Below are 23,237 nucleotides of genomic sequence, written 5' to 3' on the forward strand. Positions count from 1 at the left end.
GTCATAACCTACACGGGAAAAGATTCCAAAGAAGCATAGATATATGTATATGTGTGAAGGAACCACATCTTGCACACCTAGACCAAACAAACCATTGTAATCGAATTTGCTGTGATAAAGAATAAAAATTTTGTTAAAAATACAAACAAGAAGGAATGACACATACACTTAAAGGGCTTTTTCCCGGCACATTCCATTGTACTTTACAACCTAGAACACGACTTCCATTAAGGCTCTGTTGCCCTAGTGACCAGATTTGGTAAAGGAGAAATGCTGCCCCCTTGTGGCCGTTTCCCGCAAGAGCAGCTTTAAACCCACAGCTACTGGTCACTTAAAATTCACAAGGGCTCAGGGGTGTAAAGGACACCTGCCGTTAAAAATTGTGCTCAGGTAGGGAATGGACAAAAGAAATTCAAAACAGGCAAATGTTTCAAGAAGATAGTATGCAGAGGTAAGTATTCCTCACTCTCTTTAAACAAAAAAACAGGAAAATGGGTAAAAGCTCAACCTCAGGAATTATTAGACTCATGCAATCTAATCAACCAAAAGGTTTCAACTCACACCTGTCGACTGACCGTCAGCAAAAAGTCTACCAACAATAAATGCTGACGGGGTTGTAGAGAACTGTGTAACCTCTAGGTGCTGGTGGGATGGAAAGTGGTTAACAGCCAATAATGACTACCGAAAGGAACTGCGTTGAAAAGTGAAAACTGAGGTACCATTCAATCCAGCAGGCACACCACTGGGCCTCTCACCTGAGAAGACCAGGATCGAAAAGACACAGGCTGCAAAAGCTGCACTGCAGCCTTATTCAAAATAGCCAAGATGGGAAGCAACCAAAATGTCCATCAACAGGTGAATGGATAAAGAAGAAGGAGTCCATGTACACAATGGAATATTAGCCATGGAAAACAATGAAACACTGCTCTTTGAGGCACCAGAGATGAGCCTGGAGATAATCACAAAACATGAGGTAAGTCGGAAAGCAAAAGACCTATATCCTATGATATCCCTTAGAGGCGTTATCTAATCACTGACACAAATGAACATATTTCCACAGAGAAAGACACTCACAGACTTAGAAAACCAACTATGCTCATCTAAAAGGAAAGGTGGGGGGAATGGATAAATGAGATTAGTGTTACTATACATATCCAAATACATATTATATACATATTTCAAAACGACCGACCATATAGCAAGGGAGGTCTACAGAACACTCTGTAATATTTTACATGGGAAGAGGATCTGTAGAGTAGACATATATAATGTACAAATGAACCAGATTGTGTACCCCTAGGACAAACAATATTCTAGTCCTTACCCCGATTAAAAAAATTAACAAAAACAAGAAGTAATGAGACCTAAACTTATGGGGGTTTCTCCTGGCACATTCCATTCTAATTTACAACCTAGGAACACGACTTCCAGAAAGGCTCTGCTGCCCTAGTACTCAGATTTGGGAATGGAGAAATGCTGCCTCCTTGTGGCCATTTCCCACAACAGCAGCTTTCAACCCACTGCTAAAGGTCACTAAATATTCACCAACTTGCCATTCTGTAAATGACACCTGCCCTCCAAATAAATCCTGGGATCAAAAATGGAGCAAAAATTTCAAAAGAGGGCAACCTTCCAAGAAGACAATTTCAAGAGCTATGTGGTACTCACAGCTTTTCCTTTAAAGAAGAGGAAAGAAAAAGGTGTGGGAAAATGATATATTTTAGGAATTTTTAAAGACATGCAAACCCAAATTACAAAAACCTATCAGCTCACAGCAGTCAGAATGGCCATCAGCAAAAATGTTTCAAAAAATAAATGCTGAAGGGACTGTGGAGGAATGCGTACACTCGGCCCTAAGGGGGACGTGGTAAGAGCCACTAATGAAAACACAATGGAAGTGCCTTGAAAAGGTAAACACTGAGCTACCCGTCAATCAGTCATACCCACTGCTGGGCCTATCCCCTGAGAAAATGAGAATCAAAACGTCACAGGCTGGCAATCCTGCACTCCAGCCATATTGACCATAGCCAACATTTGGAAGCAATGAAAATGTCCATCAACAGAGGAACGCACCAAGAAGAACTCTTCCATGTACACAATGTAATATTGCTCCAATAATAAATATAAGGTAAATTTAAAAGACAAACATAAGTAAGGAGACATCAGCATTTGTGGGTTTCTTCAGGCACAATCCACTCTAATTTATAACCGAGGAACACCACTGGCCGGAAGGCCTGTTGCCCTAGTACCAGCACGGGGAACGTAGAAAGACCGCCACCCTCTGGCCGTTACCTGCAAACGCAGGTTTAAGCCTGTGCTAATGGTCACCGCAAAATGTCTTCAGGGAGGTAATGGCCAAAAAATTTTAAAATTATGACATACATACTTTAAGAAAACACTTTGAAGAACTAAGCGGTACTCACAGCCTGAAAAATGAAAAGGACCTGCCTTAAAGCTCAGTTTTAATGGATCATGAGACACATGCAAATTCAGCCACAAAGACGTATCAGCTCACACCAGTCAGAATAACCATCAGTAAAAAACCACAAAGAATAAATGCTGAAGGTGCTGTGGAGAAATGCAAACCCTCCACTTTAAGTGGGATGTAACCTGGAGAGAGCCACTCATGAGAGCAGAGTGGAGGAGCCGCTAAAAGGTAAACATTGAGCTACCGTACGATCCAGAGGCTTATTCCTGGACCTATAACCTAAGAAGACAGAATTGGAAAGAAAGAGGCAGGCAAATCTGCATTGCACAGTATTACCATAGCCAAGATATGGAAGTCACCAAAAAGTCCACCGACAGATCGGTGGACAAAGAAGAACTGCTACATGTACAGATGGATTATGAGCTAGCGATAAAATGAAGCAATGCCATTTGCAGCACCATAGATGACTCTAGAAGTAATCACGCAACTTGGAGTAAGTGAGAAAGCGAAAGACACATATCCTATCATACCACATAGAGGTGTTACCTGAAAATTGAATACAAACGAAGATACTTCCACAGAGAAAGGCAATCACAGATTCAGTACAAAAACTTATGGTTCACCAAATGGAAAGGTGTGAGGATTGGGTACATTACCATATTGAGGTGAACAGAGATATACAAACACACGTGAAATATATAATCACCAAAGACCTACAGAATACCAAGAGAAGACTACTCAACATTGTGTCATAACCTACACGGGAAAAGATTCCAAAGAAGCATAGATATATGTATATGTGTGAAGGAACCACGTCTTGCACACCTAGACCAAACAAACCATTGTAATCGAATTTGCTGTGATAAAGAATAAAAATTTTGTTAAAAATACAAACAAGAAGGAATGACACATACACTTAAAGGGCTTTTTCCCGGCACATTCCATTGTAACTTACAACCTAGAACACGACTTCCATTAAGGCTCTGTTGCCCTAGTGACCAGATTTGGTAAAGGAGAAATGCTGCCCCCTTGTGGCCGTTTCCCGCAAGAGCAGCTTTAAACCCACAGCTACTGGTCACTTAAAATTCACAAGGGCTCAGGGCTGTAAAGGACACCTGCCGTCAAAAATTGTGCTCAGGTGGGGAATGGACAAAAGAAATTCAAAACAGGCGAATGTTTCAAGAAGATAGTATGCAGAGGTAAGTATTCCTCACTCTCTTTAAACAAAAAAACAGGAAAATGGGTAAAAGCTCAACCTCAGGAATGATTAGACTCATGCAATCTAATCAACCAAAAGGTTTCAACTCACACCTGTCGACTGACCGTCAGCAAAAAGTCTACCAACAATAAATGCTGACGGGGTTGTAGAGAACTGTGTAACCTCTAGGTGCTGGTGAGATGTAAAGTGGTTAACAGCCAGTAAGGAGTACCAAAAGGAACTGCGTTGAAAAGTGAAAATTGAGGTACCACTCAATGCAACAGGCACACCACTGGGCCTCTCACCTGAGAAGACCAGGATCGAAAAGACACAGGCTGCAAAGGCTGCACTGCAGCCTTATTCAAAATAGCCAAGATGGGAAGCAACCAAAATGTCCATCAACAGGTGAATGGATAAAGAAGAAGGAGTCCATGTACACAGTGGAATATTAGCCATGGAAAACAATGAAACACTGCTCTTTGAGGCACCAGAGATGAGCCTGGAGATAATCACAAAACATGAGGTAAGTCGGAAAGCAAAAGACCTATATCCTATGATATCCCTTAGAGGCGTTATCTAATCACTGACACAAATGAACATATTTCCACAGAGAAAGACACTCACAGACTTAGAAAACCAACTATGCTCATCTAAAAGGAAAGGTGGGGGGAATGGATAAATGAGATTAGTGTTACTATACATATCCAAATACATATTATATACATATTTCAAAACGACCGACCATATAGCAAGGGAGGTCTACAGAACACTCTGTAATATTTTACATGGGAAGAGGATCTGTAGAGTAGACATATATAATGTACAATTGAACCAGATTGTGTACCCCTAGGACAAACAATATTCTAGTCCTTACCCCGATTAAAAAAATTAACAAAAACAAGAAGTAATGAGACCTAAACTTATGGGGGTTTCTCCTGGCACATTCCATTCTAATTTACAACCTAGGAACACGACTTCCAGAAAGGCTCTGCTGCCCTAGTACTCAGATTTGGGAATGGAGAAATGCTGCCTCCTTGTGGCCATTTCCCACAACAGCAGCTTTCAACCCACTGCTAAAGGTCACTAAATATTCACCAACTTGCCATTCTGTAAATGACACCTGCCCTCCAAATAAATCCTGGGATCAAAAATGGAGCAAAAATTTCAAAAGAGGGCAACCTTCCAAGAAGACAATTTCAAGAGCTATGTGGTACTCACAGCTTTTCCTATAAAGAAGAGGAAAGAAAAAGGTGTGGGAAAATGATATATTTTAGGAATTTTTAAAGACATGCAAACCCAAATTACAAAAACCTATCAGCTCACAGCAGTCAGAATGGCCATCAGCAAAAATGTTTCAAAAAATAAATGCTGAAGGGACTGTGGAGGAATGCATACACTCGGCCCTAAGGGGGACGTGGTAAGAGCCACTAATGAAAACACAATGGAAGTGCCTTGAAAAGGTAAACACTGAGCTACCCGTCAATCAGTCATACCCACTGCTGGGCCTATCCCCTGAGAAAATGAGAATCAAAACGTCACAGGCTGGCAACCCTGCACTCCAGCCATATTGACCATAGCCAACATTTGGAAGCAATGAAAATGTCCATCAACAGAGGAACGCACCAAGAAGAACTGTTCCATGTACACAATGTAATATTGCTCCAATAATAAATATAAGGTAAATTTAAAACACAAACATAAGTAAGGAGACATCAGCATTTGTGGGTTTCTTCAGGCACATTCCACTCTAATTTATAACCGAGGAACACCACTGGCCGGAAGGCCTGTTGCCCTAGTACCAGCATGGGGAACGTAGAAAGACCGCCACCCTCTGGCCGTTACCTGCAAACGCAGGTTTAAGCCTGTGCTAATGGTCACCGCAAAATGTCTTCAGGGAGGTAATGGCCAAAAAATTTTAAAATTATGACATACATACTTTAAGAAAACACTTTGAAGAACTAAGCGGTACTCACAGCCTGAAAAATGAAAAGGACCTGCCTTAAAGCTCAGTTTTAATGGATCATGAGACACATGCAAATTCAGCCACAAAGACGTATCAGCTCACACCAGTCAGAATAACCATCAGTAAAAAACCACAAAGAATAAATGCTGAAGGTGCTGTGGAGAAATGCAAACCCTCCACTTTAAGTGGGATGTAACCTGGAGAGAGCCACTCATGAGAGCAGAGTGGAGGAGCCGCTAAAAGGTAAACATTGAGCTACCGTACGATCCAGAGGCTTATTCCTGGACCTATAACCTAAGAAGACAGAATTGGAAAGAAAGAGGCAGGCAAATCTGCATTGCACAGTATTACCATAGCCAAGATATGGAAGTCACCAAAAAGTCCACCGACAGATGGGTGGACAAAGAAGAACTGCTACATGTACAGATGGATTATGAGCTAGCGATAAAATGAAGCAATGCCATTTGCAGCACCATAGATGACTCTAGAAGTAATCACGCAACTTGGAGTAAGTGAGAAAGCGAAAGACACATATCCTATCATACCACATAGAGGTGTTACCTGAAAATTGAATACAAACGAAGATACTTCCACAGAGAAAGGCAATCACAGATTCAGTACAAAAACTTATGGTTCACCAAATGGAAAGGTGTGAGGATTGGGTACATTACCATATTGAGGTGAACAGAGATATACAAACACACGTGAAATATATAATCACCAAAGACCTACAGAATACCAAGAGAAGACTACTCAACATTGTGTCATAACCTACACGGGAAAAGATTCCAAAGAAGAATAGATATATGTATATGTGTGAAGGAACCACGTCTTGCACACCTAGACCAAACAAACCATTGTAATCGAATTTGCTGTGATAAAGAATAAAAATTTTGTTAAAAATACAAACAAGAAGGAATGACACATACACTTAAAGGGCTTTTTCCCGGCACATTCCATTGTAACTTACAACCTAGAACACGACTTCCATTAAGGCTCTGTTGCCCTAGTGACCAGATTTGGTAAAGGAGAAATGCTGCCCCCTTGTGGCCGTTTCCCGCAAGAGCAGCTTTAAACCCACAGCTACTGGTCACTTAAAATTCACAAGGGCTCAGGGCTGTAAAGGACACCTGCCGTCAAAAATTGTGCTCAGGTGGGGAATGGACAAAAGAAATTCAAAACAGGCGAATGTTTCAAGAAGATAGTATGCAGAGGTAAGTATTCCTCACTCTCTTTAAACAAAAAAACAGGAAAATGGGTAAAAGCTCAACCTCAGGAATGATTAGACTCATGCAATCTAATCAACCAAAAGGTTTCAACTCACACCTGTCGACTGACCGTCAGCAAAAAGTCTACCAACAATAAATGCTGACGGGGTTGTAGAGAACTGTGTAACCTCTAGGTGCTGGTGAGATGTAAAGTGGTTAACAGCCAGTAAGGAGTACCAAAAGGAACTGCGTTGAAAAGTGAAAATTGAGGTACCACTCAATGCAACAGGCACACCACTGGGCCTCTCACCTGAGAAGACCAGGATCGAAAAGACACAGGCTGCAAAGGCTGCACTGCAGCCTTATTCAAAATAGCCAAGATGGGAAGCAACCAAAATGTCCATCAACAGGTGAATGGATAAAGAAGAAGGAGTCCATGTACACAGTGGAATATTAGCCATGGAAAACAATGAAACACTGCTCTTTGAGGCACCAGAGATGAGCCTGGAGATAATCACAAAACATGAGGTAAGTCGGAAAGCAAAAGACCTATATCCTATGATATCCCTTAGAGGCGTTATCTAATCACTGACACAAATGAACATATTTCCACAGAGAAAGACACTCACAGACTTAGAAAACCAACTATGCTCATCTAAAAGGAAAGGTGGGGGGAATGGATAAATGAGATTAGTGTTACTATACATATCCAAATACATATTATATACATATTTCAAAACGACCGACCATATAGCAAGGGAGGTCTACAGAACACTCTGTAATATTTTACATGGGAAGAGGATCTGTAGAGTAGACATATATAATGTACAATTGAACCAGATTGTGTACCCCTAGGACAAACAATATTCTAGTCCTTACCCCGATTAAAAAAATTAACAAAAACAAGAAGTAATGAGACCTAAACTTATGGGGGTTTCTCCTGGCACATTCCATTCTAATTTACAACCTAGGAACACGACTTCCAGAAAGGCTCTGCTGCCCTAGTACTCAGATTTGGGAATGGAGAAATGCTGCCTCCTTGTGGCCATTTCCCACAACAGCAGCTTTCAACCCACTGCTAAAGGTCACTAAATATTCACCAACTTGCCATTCTGTAAATGACACCTGCCCTCCAAATAAATCCTGGGATCAAAAATGGAGCAAAAATTTCAAAAGAGGGCAACCTTCCAAGAAGACAATTTCAAGAGCTATGTGGTACTCACAGCTTTTCCTATAAAGAAGAGGAAAGAAAAAGGTGTGGGAAAATGATATATTTTAGGAATTTTTAAAGACATGCAAACCCAAATTACAAAAACCTATCAGCTCACAGCAGTCAGAATGGCCATCAGCAAAAATGTTTCAAAAAATAAATGCTGAAGGGACTGTGGAGGAATGCATACACTCGGCCCTAAGGGGGACGTGGTAAGAGCCACTAATGAAAACACAATGGAAGTGCCTTGAAAAGGTAAACACTGAGCTACCCGTCAATCAGTCATACCCACTGCTGGGCCTATCCCCTGAGAAAATGAGAATCAAAACGTCACAGGCTGGCAACCCTGCACTCCAGCCATATTGACCATAGCCAACATTTGGAAGCAATGAAAATGTCCATCAACAGAGGAACGCACCAAGAAGAACTGTTCCATGTACACAATGTAATATTGCTCCAATAATAAATATAAGGTAAATTTAAAACACAAACATAAGTAAGGAGACATCAGCATTTGTGGGTTTCTTCAGGCACATTCCACTCTAATTTATAACCGAGGAACACCACTGGCCGGAAGGCCTGTTGCCCTAGTACCAGCATGGGGAACGTAGAAAGACCGCCACCCTCTGGCCGTTACCTGCAAACGCAGGTTTAAGCCTGTGCTAATGGTCACCGCAAAATGTCTTCAGGGAGGTAATGGCCAAAAAATTTTAAAATTATGACATACATACTTTAAGAAAACACTTTGAAGAACTAAGCGGTACTCACAGCCTGAAAAATGAAAAGGACCTGCCTTAAAGCTCAGTTTTAATGGATCATGAGACACATGCAAATTCAGCCACAAAGACGTATCAGCTCACACCAGTCAGAATAACCATCAGTAAAAAACCACAAAGAATAAATGCTGAAGGTGCTGTGGAGAAATGCAAACCCTCCACTTTAAGTGGGATGTAACCTGGAGAGAGCCACTCATGAGAGCAGAGTGGAGGAGCCGCTAAAAGGTAAACATTGAGCTACCGTACGATCCAGAGGCTTATTCCTGGACCTATAACCTAAGAAGACAGAATTGGAAAGAAAGAGGCAGGCAAATCTGCATTGCACAGTATTACCATAGCCAAGATATGGAAGTCACCAAAAAGTCCACCGACAGATGGGTGGACAAAGAAGAACTGCTACATGTACAGATGGATTATGAGCTAGCGATAAAATGAAGCAATGCCATTTGCAGCACCATAGATGACTCTAGAAGTAATCACGCAACTTGGAGTAAGTGAGAAAGCGAAAGACACATATCCTATCATACCACATAGAGGTGTTACCTGAAAATTGAATACAAACGAAGATACTTCCACAGAGAAAGGCAATCACAGATTCAGTACAAAAACTTATGGTTCACCAAATGGAAAGGTGTGAGGATTGGGTACATTACCATATTGAGGTGAACAGAGATATACAAACACACGTGAAATATATAATCACCAAAGACCTACAGAATACCAAGAGAAGACTACTCAACATTGTGTCATAACCTACACGGGAAAAGATTCCAAAGAAGAATAGATATATGTATATGTGTGAAGGAACCACGTCTTGCACACCTAGACCAAACAAACCATTGTAATCGAATTTGCTGTGATAAAGAATAAAAATTTTGTTAAAAATACAAACAAGAAGGAATGACACATACACTTAAAGGGCTTTTTCCCGGCACATTCCATTGTAACTTACAACCTAGAACACGACTTCCATTAAGGCTCTGTTGCCCTAGTGACCAGATTTGGTAAAGGAGAAATGCTGCCCCCTTGTGGCCGTTTCCCGCAAGAGCAGCTTTAAACCCACAGCTACTGGTCACTTAAAATTCACAAGGGCTCAGGGCTGTAAAGGACACCTGCCGTCAAAAATTGTGCTCAGGTGGGGAATGGACAAAAGAAATTCAAAACAGGCGAATGTTTCAAGAAGATAGTATGCAGAGGTAAGTATTCCTCACTCTCTTTAAACAAAAAAACAGGAAAATGGGTAAAAGCTCAACCTCAGGAATGATTAGACTCATGCAATCTAATCAACCAAAAGGTTTCAACTCACACCTGTCGACTGACCGTCAGCAAAAAGTCTACCAACAATAAATGCTGACGGGGTTGTAGAGAACTGTGTAACCTCTAGGTGCTGGTGAGATGTAAAGTGGTTAACAGCCAGTAAGGAGTACCAAAAGGAACTGCGTTGAAAAGTGAAAATTGAGGTACCACTCAATGCAACAGGCACACCACTGGGCCTCTCACCTGAGAAGACCAGGATCGAAAAGACACAGGCTGCAAAGGCTGCACTGCAGCCTTATTCAAAATAGCCAAGATGGGAAGCAACCAAAATGTCCATCAACAGGTGAATGGATAAAGAAGAAGGAGTCCATGTACACAGTGGAATATTAGCCATGGAAAACAATGAAACACTGCTCTTTGAGGCACCAGAGATGAGCCTGGAGATAATCACAAAACATGAGGTAAGTCGGAAAGCAAAAGACCTATATCCTATGATATCCCTTAGAGGCGTTATCTAATCACTGACACAAATGAACATATTTCCACAGAGAAAGACACTCACAGACTTAGAAAACCAACTATGCTCATCTAAAAGGAAAGGTGGGGGGAATGGATAAATGAGATTAGTGTTACTATACATATCCAAATACATATTATATACATATTTCAAAACGACCGACCATATAGCAAGGGAGGTCTACAGAACACTCTGTAATATTTTACATGGGAAGAGGATCTGTAGAGTAGACATATATAATGTACAATTGAACCAGATTGTGTACCCCTAGGACAAACAATATTCTAGTCCTTACCCCGATTAAAAAAATTAACAAAAACAAGAAGTAATGAGACCTAAACTTATGGGGGTTTCTCCTGGCACATTCCATTCTAATTTACAACCTAGGAACACGACTTCCAGAAAGGCTCTGCTGCCCTAGTACTCAGATTTGGGAATGGAGAAATGCTGCCTCCTTGTGGCCATTTCCCACAACAGCAGCTTTCAACCCACTGCTAAAGGTCACTAAATATTCACCAACTTGCCATTCTGTAAATGACACCTGCCCTCCAAATAAATCCTGGGATCAAAAATGGAGCAAAAATTTCAAAAGAGGGCAACCTTCCAAGAAGACAATTTCAAGAGCTATGTGGTACTCACAGCTTTTCCTATAAAGAAGAGGAAAGAAAAAGGTGTGGGAAAATGATATATTTTAGGAATTTTTAAAGACATGCAAACCCAAATTACAAAAACCTATCAGCTCACAGCAGTCAGAATGGCCATCAGCAAAAATGTTTCAAAAAATAAATGCTGAAGGGACTGTGGAGGAATGCATACACTCGGCCCTAAGGGGGACGTGGTAAGAGCCACTAATGAAAACACAATGGAAGTGCCTTGAAAAGGTAAACACTGAGCTACCCGTCAATCAGTCATACCCACTGCTGGGCCTATCCCCTGAGAAAATGAGAATCAAAACGTCACAGGCTGGCAACCCTGCACTCCAGCCATATTGACCATAGCCAACATTTGGAAGCAATGAAAATGTCCATCAACAGAGGAACGCACCAAGAAGAACTGTTCCATGTACACAATGTAATATTGCTCCAATAATAAATATAAGGTAAATTTAAAACACAAACATAAGTAAGGAGACATCAGCATTTGTGGGTTTCTTCAGGCACATTCCACTCTAATTTATAACCGAGGAACACCACTGGCCGGAAGGCCTGTTGCCCTAGTACCAGCATGGGGAACGTAGAAAGACCGCCACCCTCTGGCCGTTACCTGCAAACGCAGGTTTAAGCCTGTGCTAATGGTCACCGCAAAATGTCTTCAGGGAGGTAATGGCCAAAAAATTTTAAAATTATGACATACATACTTTAAGAAAACACTTTGAAGAACTAAGCGGTACTCACAGCCTGAAAAATGAAAAGGACCTGCCTTAAAGCTCAGTTTTAATGGATCATGAGACACATGCAAATTCAGCCACAAAGACGTATCAGCTCACACCAGTCAGAATAACCATCAGTAAAAAACCACAAAGAATAAATGCTGAAGGTGCTGTGGAGAAATGCAAACCCTCCACTTTAAGTGGGATGTAACCTGGAGAGAGCCACTCATGAGAGCAGAGTGGAGGTGCCGTTAAAAGGTAAACATTGAGCTACCGTACGATCCAGAGGCTTATTCCTGGACCTATAACCTAAGAAGACAGAATTGGAAAGAAAGAGGCAGGCAAATCTGCATTGCACAGTATTACCATAGCCAAGATATGGAAGTCACCAAAAAGTCCACCGACAGATGGGTGGACAAAGAAGAACTGCTACATGTACAGATGGATTATGAGCTAGCGATAAAATGAAGCAATGCCATTTGCAGCACCATAGATGACTCTAGAAGTAATCACGCAACTTGGAGTTAGTGAGAAAGCGAAAGACACATATCCTATCATACCACATAGAGGTGTTACCTGAAAATTGAATACAAACGAAGATACTTCCACAGAGAAAGGCAATCACAGATTCAGTACAAAAACTTATGGTTCACCAAATGGAAAGGTGTGAGGATTGGGTACATTACCATATTGAGGTGAACAGAGATATACAAACACACGTGAAATATATAATCACCAAAGACCTACAGAATACCAAGAGAAGACTACTCAACATTGTGTCATAACCTACACGGGAAAAGATTCCAAAGAAGAATAGATATATGTATATGTGTGAAGGAACCACGTCTTGCACACCTAGACCAAACAAACCATTGTAATCGAATTTGCTGTGATAAAGAATAAAAATTTTGTTAAAAATACAAACAAGAAGGAATGACACATACACTTAAAGGGCTTTTTCCCGGCACATTCCATTGTAACTTACAACCTAGAACACGACTTCCATTAAGGCTCTGTTGCCCTAGTGACCAGATTTGGTAAAGGAGAAATGCTGCCCCCTTGTGGCCGTTTCCCGCAAGAGCAGCTTTAAACCCACAGCTACTGGTCACTTAAAATTCACAAGGGCTCAGGGCTGTAAAGGACACCTGCCGTCAAAAATTGTGCTCAGGTGGGGAATGGACAAAAGAAATTCAAAACAGGCGAATGTTTCAAGAAGATAGTATGCAGAGGTAAGTATTCCTCACTCTCTTTAAACAAAAAAACAGGAAAATGGGTAAAAGCTCAACCTCAGGAATGATTAGACTCATGCAATCTAATCAACGAAAAGGTTTCAACTCACACCTGTCGACTGACCGTCAGCAAAAAGTCTACCAACAATAAATGCTGACGGGGTTGTAGAGAACTGTGTAACCTCTAGGTGCTGGTGAGATGTAAAGTGGTTAACAGCCAGTAAGGAGTACCAAAAGGAACTGCGTTGAAAAGTGAAAATTGAGGTACCACTCAATGCAACAGGCACACCACTGGGCCTCTCACCTGAGAAGACCAGGATCGAAAAGACACAGGCTGCAAAGGCTGCACTGCAGCCTTATTCAAAATAGCCAAGATGGGAAGCAACCAAAATGTCCATCAACAGGTGAATGGATAAAGAAGAAGGAGTCCATGTACACAGTGGAATATTAGCCATGGAAAACAATGAAACACTGCTCTTTGAGGCACCAGAGATGAGCCTGGAGATAATCACAAAACATGAGGTAAGTCGGAAAGCAAAAGACCTATATCCTATGATATCCCTTAGAGGCGTTATCTAATCACTGACACAAATGAACATATTTCCACAGAGAAAGACACTCACAGACTTAGAAAACCAACTATGCTCATCTAAAAGGAAAGGTGGGGGGAATGGATAAATGAGATTAGTGTTACTATACATATCCAAATACATATTATATACATATTTCAAAACGACCGACCATATAGCAAGGGAGGTCTACAGAACACTCTGTAATATTTTACATGGGAAGAGGATCTGTAGAGTAGACATATATAATGTACAATTGAACCAGATTGTGTACCCCTAGGACAAACAATATTCTAGTCCTTACCCCGATTAAAAAAATTAACAAAAACAAGAAGTAATGAGACCTAAACTTATGGGGGTTTCTCCTGGCACATTCCATTCTAATTTACAACCTAGGAACACGACTTCCAGAAAGGCTCTGCTGCCCTAGTACTCAGATTTGGGAATGGAGAAATGCTGCCTCCTTGTGGCCATTTCCCACAACAGCAGCTTTCAACCCACTGCTAAAGGTCACTAAATATTCACCAACTTGCCATTCTGTAAATGACACCTGCCCTCCAAATAAATCCTGGGATCAAAAATGGAGCAAAAATTTCAAAAGAGGGCAACCTTCCAAGAAGACAATTTCAAGAGCTATGTGGTACTCACAGCTTTTCCTATAAAGAAGAGGAAAGAAAAAGGTGTGGGAAAATGATATATTTTAGGAATTTTTAAAGACATGCAAACCCAAATTACAAAAACCTATCAGCTCACAGCAGTCAGAATGGCCATCAGCAAAAATGTTTCAAAAAATAAATGCTGAAGGGACTGTGGAGGAATGCGTACACTCGGCCCTAAGGGGGACGTGGTAAGAGCCACTAATGAAAACACAATGGAAGTGCCTTGAAAAGGTAAACACTGAGCTACCCGTCAATCAGTCATACCCACTGCTGGGCCTATCCCCTGAGAAAATGAGAATCAAAACGTCACAGGCTGGCAACCCTGCACTCCAGCCATATTGACCATAGCCAACATTTGGAAGCAATGAAAATGTCCATCAACAGAGGAACGCACCAAGAAGAACTGTTCCATGTACACAATGTAATATTGCTCCAATAATAAATATAAGGTAAATTTAAAACACAAACATAAGTAAGGAGACATCAGCATTTGTGGGTTTCTTCAGGCACATTCCACTCTAATTTATAACCGAGGAACACCACTGGCCGGAAGGCCTGTTGCCCTAGTACCAGCATGGGGAACGTAGAAAGACCGCCACCCTCTGGCCGTTACCTGCAAACGCAGGTTTAAGCCTGTGCTAATGGTCACCGCAAAATGTCTTCAGGGAGGTAATGGCCAAAAAATTTTAAAATTATGACATACATACTTTAAGAAAACACTTTGAAGAACTAAGCGGTACTCACAGCCTGAAAAATGAAAAGGACCTGCCTTAAAGCTCAGTTTTAATGGATCATGAGACACATGCAAATTCAGCCACAAAGACGTATCAGCTCACACCAGTCAGAATAACCATCAGTAAAAAACCACAAAGAATAAATGCTGAAGGTGCTGTGGAGAAATGCAAACCCTCCACTTTAAGTGGGATGTAACCTGGAGAGAGCCACTCATGAGAGCAGAGTGGAGGTGCCGTTAAAAGGTAAACATTGAGCTACCGTACGATCCAGAGGCTTATTCCTGGACCTATAACCTAAGAAGACAGAATTGGAAAGAAAGAGGCAGGCAAATCTGCATTGCACAGTATTACCATAGCCAAGATATGGAAGTCACCAAAAAGTCCACCGACAGATGGGTGGACAAAGAAGAACTGCTACATGTACAGATGGATTATGAGCTAGCGATAAAATGAAGCAATGCCATTTGCAGCACCATAGATGACTCTAGAAGTAATCACGCAACTTGGAGTTAGTGAGAAAGCGAAAGACACATATCCTATCATACCACATAGAGGTGTTACCTGAAAATTGAATACAAACGAAGATACTTCCACAGAGAAAGGCAATCACAGATTCAGTACAAAAACTTATGGTTCACCAAATGGAAAGGTGTGAGGATTGGGTACATTACCATATTGAGGTGAACAGAGATATACAAACACACGTGAAATATATAATCACCAAAGACCTACAGAATACCAAGAGAAGACTACTCAACATTGTGTCATAACCTACACGGGAAAAGATTCCAAAGAAGAATAGATATATGTATATGTGTGAAGGAACCACGTCTTGCACACCTAGACCAAACAAACCATTGTAATCGAATTTGCTGTGATAAAGAATAAAAATTTTGTTAAAAATACAAACAAGAAGGAATGACACATACACTTAAAGGGCTTTTTCCCGGCACATTCCATTGTAACTTACAACCTAGAACACGACTTCCATTAAGGCTCTGTTGCCCTAGTGACCAGATTTGGTAAAGGAGAAATGCTGCCCCCTTGTGGCCGTTTCCCGCAAGAGCAGCTTTAAACCCACAGCTACTGGTCACTTAAAATTCACAAGGGCTCAGGGCTGTAAAGGACACCTGCCGTCAAAAATTGTGCTCAGGTGGGGAATGGACAAAAGAAATTCAAAACAGGCGAATGTTTCAAGAAGATAGTATGCAGAGGTAAGTATTCCTCACTCTCTTTAAACAAAAAAACAGGAAAATGGGTAAAAGCTCAACCTCAGGAATGATTAGACTCATGCAATCTAATCAACCAAAAGGTTTCAACTCACACCTGTCGACTGACCGTCAGCAAAAAGTCTACCAACAATAAATGCTGACGGGGTTGTAGAGAACTGTGTAACCTCTAGGTGCTGGTGAGATGTAAAGTGGTTAACAGCCAGTAAGGAGTACCAAAAGGAACTGCGTTGAAAAGTGAAAATTGAGGTACCACTCAATGCAACAGGCACACCACTGGGCCTCTCACCTGAGAAGACCAGGATCGAAAAGACACAGGCTGCAAAGGCTGCACTGCAGCCTTATTCAAAATAGCCAAGATGGGAAGCAACCAAAATGTCCATCAACAGGTGAATGGATAAAGAAGAAGGAGTCCATGTACACAGTGGAATATGAGCCATGGAAAACAATGAAACACTGCTCTTTGAGGCACCAGAGATGAGCCTGGAGATAATCACAAAACATGAGGTAAGTCGGAAAGCAAAAGACCTATATCCTATGATATCCCTTAGAGGCGTTATCTAATCACTGACACAAATGAACATATTTCCACAGAGAAAGACACTCACAGACTTAGAAAACCAACTATGCTCATCTAAAAGGAAAGGTGGGGGGAATGGATAAATGAGATTAGTGTTACTATACATATCCAAATACATATTATATACATATTTCAAAACGACCGACCATATAGCAAGGGAGGTCTACAGAACACTCTGTAATATTTTACATGGGAAGAGGATCTGTAGAGTAGACATATATAATGTACAATTGAACCAGATTGTGTACCCCTAGGACAAACAATATTCTAGTCCTTACCCCGATTAAAAAAATTAACAAAAACAAGAAGTAATGAGACCTAAACTTATGGGGGTTTCTCCTGGCACATTCCATTCTAATTTACAACCTAGGAACACGACTTCCAGAAAGGCTCTGCTGCCCTAGTACTCAGATTTGGGAATGGAGAAATGCTGCCTCCTTGTGGCCATTTCCCACAACAGCAGCTTTCAACCCACTGCTAAAGGTCACTAAATATTCACCAACTTGCCATTCTGTAAATGACACCTGCCCTCCAAATAAATCCTGGGATCAAAAATGGAGCAAAAATTTCAAAAGAGGGCAACCTTCCAAGAAGACAATTTCAAGAGCTATGTGGTACTCACAGCTTTTCCTATAAAGAAGAGGAAAGAAAAAGGTGTGGGAAAATGATATATTTTAGGAATTTTTAAAGACATGCAAACCCAAATTACAAAAACCTATCAGCTCACAGCAGTCAGAATGGCCATCAGCAAAAATGTTTCAAAAAATAAATGCTGAAGGGACTGTGGAGGAATGCATACACTCGGCCCTAAGGGGGACGTGGTAAGAGCCACTAATGAAAACACAATGGAAGTGCCTTGAAAAGGTAAACACTGAGCTACCCGTCAATCAGTCATACCCACTGCTGGGCCTATCCCGAGAAAATGAGAATCAAAACGTCACAGGCTGGCAATCCTGCACTCCAGCCATATTGACCATAGCCAACATTTGGAAGCAATGAAAATGTCCATCAACAGAGGAACGCACCAAGAAGAACTGTTCCATGTACACAATGTAATATTGCTCCAATAATAAATATAAGGTAAATTTAAAAGACAAACATAGGTAAGGAGACATCAGCATTTGTGGGTTTCTTCAGGCACAATCCACTCTAATTTATAACCGAGGAACACCACTGGCCGGAAGGCCTGTTGCCCTAGTACCAGCATGGGGAACGTAGAAAGACTGCCACCCTCTGGCCGTTACCTGCAAACGCAGGTTTAAGCCTGTGCTAATGGTCACCGCAAAATGTCTTCAGGGAGGTAATGGCGAAAAAATTTTAAAATTATGACATACATACTTTAAGAAAACACTTTGAAGAACTAAGCTGTACTCACAGCCTGAAAAATGAAAAGGACCTGCCTTAAAGCTCAGTTTTAATGGATCATGAGACACATGCAAATTCAGCCACAAAGACGTATCAGCTCACACCAGTCAGAATAACCATCAGTAAAAAACCACAAAGAATAAATGTTGAAGGTGCTGTGAAGAAATGCAAACCCTCCACTTTAAGTGGGATGTAACCTGGAGAGAGCCACTCATAAGAGCAGAGTGGAGGTGCCGTTAAAAGGTAAACATTGAGCTACCGTACGATCCAGAGGCTTATTCCTGGACCTATAACCTAAGAAGACAGAATTGGAAAGAAAGAGGCAGGCAAATCTGCATTGCACAGTATTACCATAGCCAAGATATGGAAGTCACCAAAAAGTCCACCGACAGATGGGTGGACAAAGAAGAACTGCTACATGTACAGATGGATTATGAGCTAGCGATAAAATGAAGCAATGCCATTTGCAGCACCATAGATGACTCTAGAAGTAATCACGCAACTTGGAGTAAGTGAGAAAGCGAAAGACACATATCCTATCATACCACATAGAGGTGTTACCTAAAAATTGATACAAACGAAGATACTTCCACAGAGAAAGGCAATCACAGATTCAGTACAAAAACTTAAGGTTCACCAAATGGAAAGGTGTGAGGATTGGGTACATTACCATATTGAGGTGAACAGAGATATACAAACACACGTGAAATATATAATCACCAAAGACCTACAGAATACCAAGAGAAGACTACTCAACATTGTGTCATAACCTACACGGGAAAAGATTCCAAAGAAGCATAGATATATGTATATGTGTGAAGGAACCACATCTTGCACACCTAGACCAAACAAACCATTGTAATCGAATTTGCTGTGATAAAGAATAAAAATTTTGTTAAAAATACAAACAAGAAGGAATGACACATACACTTAAAGGGCTTTTTCCCGGCACATTCCATTGTACTTTACAACCTAGAACACGACTTCCATTAAGGCTCTGTTGCCCTAGTGACCAGATTTGGTAAAGGAGAAATGCTGCCCCCTTGTGGCCGTTTCCCGCAAGAGCAGCTTTAAACCCACAGCTACTGGTCACTTAAAATTCACAAGGGCTCAGGGCTGTAAAGGACACCTGCCGTCAAAAATTGTGCTCAGGTGGGGAATGGACAAAAGAAATTCAAAACAGGCGAATGTTTCAAGAAGATAGTATGCAGAGGTAAGTATTCCTCACTCTCTTTAAACAAAAAAACAGGAAAATGGGTAAAAGCTCAACCTCAGGAATGATTAGACTCATGCAATCTAATCAACCAAAAGGTTTCAACTCACACCTGTCGACTGACCGTCAGCAAAAAGTCTACCAACAATAAATGCTGACGGGGTTGTAGAGAACTGTGTAACCTCTAGGTGCTGGTGAGATGTAAAGTGGTTAACAGCCAGTAAGGAGTACCAAAAGGAACTGCGTTGAAAAGTGAAAATTGAGGTACCACTCAATGCAACAGGCACACCACTGGGCCTCTCACCTGAGAAGACCAGGATCGAAAAGACACAGGCTGCAAAGGCTGCACTGCAGCCTTATTCAAAATAGCCAAGATGGGAAGCAACCAAAATGTCCATCAACAGGTGAATGGATAAAGAAGAAGGAGTCCATGTACACAGTGGAATATTAGCCATGGAAAACAATGAAACACTGCTCTTTGAGGCACCAGAGATGAGCCTGGCGATAATCACAAAACATGAGGTAAGTCGGAAAGCAAAAGACCTATATCCTATGATATCCCTTAGAGGCGTTATCTAATCACTGACACAAATGAACATATTTCCACAGAGAAAGACACTCACAGACTTAGAAAACCAACTATGCTCATCTAAAAGGAAAGGTGGGGGGAATGGATAAATGAGATTAGTGTTACTATACATATCCAAATACATATTATATACATATTTCAAAACGACCGACCATATAGCAAGGGAGGTCTACAGAACACTCTGTAATATTTTACATGGGAAGAGGATCTGTAGAGTAGACATATATAATGTACAAATGAACCAGATTGTGTACCCCTAGGACAAACAATATTCTAGTCCTTACCCCGATTAAAAAAATTAACAAAAACAAGAAGTAATGAGACCTAAACTTATGGGGGTTTCTCCTGGCACATTCCATTCTAATTTACAACCTAGGAACACGACTTCCAGAAAGGCTCTGCTGCCCTAGTACTCAGATTTGGGAATGGAGAAATGCTGCCTCCTTGTGGCCATTTCCCACAACAGCAGCTTTCAACCCACTGCTAAAGGTCACTAAATATTCACCAACTTGCCATTCTGTAAATGACACCTGCCCTCCAAATAAATCCTGGGATCAAAAATGGAGCAAAAATTTCAAAAGAGGGCAACCTTCCAAGAAGACAATTTCAAGAGCTATGTGGTACTCACAGCTTTTCCTTTAAAGAAGAGGAAAGAAAAAGGTGTGGGAAAATGATATATTTTAGGAATTTTTAAAGACATGCAAACCCAAATTACAAAAACCTATCAGCTCACAGCAGTCAGAATGGCCATCAGCAAAAATGTTTCAAAAAATAAATGCTGAAGGGACTGTGGAGGAATGCGTACACTCGGCCCTAAGGGGGACGTGGTAAGAGCCACTAATGAAAACACAATGGAAGTGCCTTGAAAAGGTAAACACTGAGCTACCCGTCAATCAGTCATACCCACTGCTGAGCCTATCCCCTGAGAAAATGAGAATCAAAACGTCACAGGCTGGCAATCCTGCACTCCAGCCATATTGACCATAGCCAACATTTGGAAGCAATGAAAATGTCCATCAACCGAGGAACGCACCAAGAAGAACTCTTCCATGTACACAATGTAATATTGCTCCAATAATAAATATAAGGTAAATTTAAAAGACAAACATAAGTAAGGAGACATCAGCATTTGTGGGTTTCTTCAGGCACAATCCACTCTAATTTATAACCGAGGAACACCACTGGCCGGAAGGCCTGTTGCCCTAGTACCAGCATGGGGAACGTAGAAAGACTGCCACCCTCTGGCCGTTACCTGCAAACGCAGGTTTAAGCCTGTGCTAATGGTCACCGCAAAATGTCTTCAGGGAGGTAATGGCGAAAAAATTTTAAAATTATGACATACATACTTTAAGAAAACACTTTGAAGAACTAAGCTGTACTCACAGCCTGAAAAATGAAAAGGACCTGCCTTAAAGCTCAGTTTTAATGGATCATGAGACACATGCAAATTCAGCCAAAAAGACGTATCAGCTCACACCAGTCAGAATAACCATCAGTAAAAAACCACAAAGAATAAATGCTGAAGGTGCTGTGGAGAAATGCAAACCCTCCACTTTAAGTGGGATGTAACCTGGAGAGAGCCACTCATGAGAGCAGAGTGGAGGTGCCGTTAAAAGGTAAACATTGAGCTACCGTACGATCCAGAGGCTTATTCCTGGACCTATAACCTAAGAAGACAGAATTGGAAAGAAAGAGGCAGGCAAATCTGCATTGCACAGTATTACCATAGCCAAGATATGGAAGTCACCAAAAAGTCCACCGACAGATGGGTGGACAAAGAAGAACTGCTACATGTACAGATGGATTATGAGCTAGCGATAAAATGAAGCAATGCCATTTGCAGCACCATAGATGACTCTAGAAGTAATCACGCAACTTGGAGTAAGTGAGAAAGCGAAAGACACATATCCTATCATACCACATAGAGGTGTTACCTAAAAATTGATACAAACGAAGATACTTCCACAGAGAAAGGCAATCACAGATTCAGTACAAAAACTTAAGGTTCACCAAATGGAAAGGTGTGAGGATTGGGTACATTACCATATTGAGGTGAACAGAGATATACAAACACACGTGAAATATATAATCACCAAAGACCTACAGAATACCAAGAGAAGACTACTCAACATTGTGTCATAACCTACACGGGAAAAGATTCCAAAGAAGCATAGATATATGTATATGTGTGAAGGAACCACATCTTGCACACCTAGACCAAACAAACCATTGTAATCGAATTTGCTGTGATAAAGAATAAAAATTTTGTTAAAAATACAAACAAGAAGGAATGACACATACACTTAAAGGGCTTTTTCCCGGCACATTCCATTGTACTTTACAACCTAGAACACGACTTCCATTAAGGCTCTGTTGCCCTAGTGACCAGATTTGGTAAAGGAGAAATGCTGCCCCCTTGTGGCCGTTTCCCGCAAGAGCAGCTTTAAACCCACAGCTACTGGTCACTTAAAATTCACAAGGGCTCAGGGCTGTAAAGGACACCTGCCGTCAAAAATTGTGCTCAGGTGGGGAATGGACAAAAGAAATTCAAAACAGGCGAATGTTTCAAGAAGATAGTATGCAGAGGTAAGTATTCCTCACTCTCTTTAAACAAAAAAACAGGAAAATGGGTAAAAGCTCAACCTCAGGAATGATTAGACTCATGCAATCTAATCAACCAAAAGGTTTCAACTCACACCTGTCGACTGACCGTCAGCAAAAAGTCTACCAACAATAAATGCTGACGGGGTTGTAGAGAACTGTGTAACCTCTAGGTGCTGGTGAGATGTAAAGTGGTTAACAGCCAGTAAGGAGTACCAAAAGGAACTGCGTTGAAAAGTGAAAATTGAGGTACCACTCAATGCAACAGGCACACCACTGGGCCTCTCACCTGAGAAGACCAGGATCGAAAAGACACAGGCTGCAAAGGCTGCACTGCAGCCTTATTCAAAATAGCCAAGATGGGAAGCAACCAAAATGTCCATCAACAGGTGAATGGATAAAGAAGAAGGAGTCCATGTACACAGTGGAATATTAGCCATGGAAAACAATGAAACACTGCTCTTTGAGGCACCAGAGATGAGCCTGGCGATAATCACAAAACATGAGGTAAGTCGGAAAGCAAAAGACCTATATCCTATGATA

The sequence above is a fragment of the Eschrichtius robustus genome, chromosome 5, assembly GCF_028021215.1.
Source record: "Eschrichtius robustus isolate mEscRob2 chromosome 5, mEscRob2.pri, whole genome shotgun sequence".
Taxonomy (NCBI): domain Eukaryota; kingdom Metazoa; phylum Chordata; class Mammalia; order Artiodactyla; family Eschrichtiidae; genus Eschrichtius; species Eschrichtius robustus.